This window comes from Halichoerus grypus, chromosome 13, assembly GCF_964656455.1.
Source record: "Halichoerus grypus chromosome 13, mHalGry1.hap1.1, whole genome shotgun sequence".
In the NCBI taxonomy this organism is placed as follows: Eukaryota; Metazoa; Chordata; class Mammalia; order Carnivora; family Phocidae; genus Halichoerus; species Halichoerus grypus.
Window position 1 is genome coordinate 62,554,521 of NC_135724.1, and position 1,844 is coordinate 62,556,364.

Below are 1,844 nucleotides of genomic sequence, written 5' to 3' on the forward strand. Positions count from 1 at the left end.
GCATTGTTTTCTATTTTGGAGATTTCAGAGGCCACAGTGAGGGGAAGCACAGCAACCCCCAGGGAGCCAGCTCCCTCTGCACAACATTAAACCAAGGCCGGGCCTGTGGTGTTGAAGGGTGGGCACTTGGCACCTTCCTCTTGGGAGCGAGGGCTCCCAGGACTGAGGTGAGCTCCGGGACATCCGGAGCTTGTAACTACTCATCTAGAACATGGGAGTGACCACTCCAGCAGGTGCAAGTGGACAGAGTTCTTCATGAAGTGCATCTCCTTCTCCTTGTAGACAAGACAGATGTCAGGCGTCTGATGTGCAGACGGTGGGGAGACTGGATCCTACCCAAGTCCGCAGCCACGGGGGGCAAAGCCCACAGCGGCACACACCTTTCCCATCCATAACCCGCAAAGTCGACTTTCCCCTTCCCTAGTTGGAGAAGTAAAGAACGAGAATGTGCTGTTTGCTGAGCAGGAATAATAAATCCTACAGCCATTCCCCGCGCACTGCTCAGCTCAGTTAAAGGGGCAAAGAGGGAGGAGAGTGGAGAGGGGGCGAGAGGAGAAAGGACACCAGAGTGGGCTCAAAACAGAAGAATGGGCAAGAAAGTGTTGGCAGGTTCTTTATATGCCCCAGGAGAACTTAGCATTCATTAACATTCACCCTCTTGAGGAGATGGTTGTGTGAACCCTGACAAAATTCCGCCCCCCAGGAACACCCTCCTGCCCCTTTGCTGGCCCCTGCCACAGCCCTGGCACCCATGGGTCTGTTCTCGCTCTGCAGCTCACCTCTTCCAGAACGTGTGTAGACAGAATCCCACCGTGTGGCGCCTCCCCTCTGGTCACCCACAATTCTGCATTTGGGGTCCAGTGGCTGCCCTGCCGAGAAATGGCTCCTTTCTCCCAGAGTGACCCTCAGGCCTGGGAGACCTGGCTCCTGAGCAGGGTAGGCAGCTGGACCCACCGCCAAGGTGGTCTGCCTTTGTGGAGCCTGTCTTGAGCCCCTCAGCCCCACCCCATAGAGCCCGCCAAGGCCCTGGCCAGCATGGGAGGCCACCGTCTGTCCTTCCCTCTGGGAACATGCATTCTTTTAGAGCAGAAATTGTATCTCAACAAATACTGGGTGGCAGCTATTTCGGCATGTGAAAGTGTGAACATGTCACTCCATGCTCCCTACCTCACACCACACCTTCGCCTCCTCGGAAAGAGAGAGGGCTAGTGGGGGCCCTCCCAGAGCTCCTGAAGAGTCGGGACCCCTAACTAAAGCTATACAAACAAAAGAGGGAGACACTGTCCCTGTGAGAGAGAGAGACACACGAGCTAGCTGGACTGGTCAGGGCACAGGCGCTTGGAGAAACATCTCCCAGGGGTCCTAAACCCCACACGCAAGGCTGTCACCAGCAGCCCCAGGGTATAGGACCCACCGCTCAGGCTGGGGGCTGGACTGCCTGCCTCATGGGTGTGTCTGGGTCCCCGAGCACCAGAGAGGCTTGTGGAGAGAGCGTGGGGTGGACTCAGCCTGGGGCAAGTAGAACCAAGAGAGCAGCTCTCAATAGGAGGGATGCTCACTTGTCTAGCTGCTGCCCAGCTACATGGGGGCTCAAAATACTTGGGGCTGCGGCTGTTCACGGGTCCAGACTCTGATGTCTGGGCCCATCATTCTGTGTTGGGACTGTCCTATGCACCGGAGGGTGCTGAACAGCATGCCTGGCTTCCACCTACCCCGTGTGGCCATCAAACAAAAGTGTCTCCTGACATTGCCCGACGGCCCTGCAGGACGAAATTTCCGCGTTAAAAACCCCTGGTTTAGAGACAGGTTAGGACTTGGTCAATCCAAGATGAACAGAGTGGCTC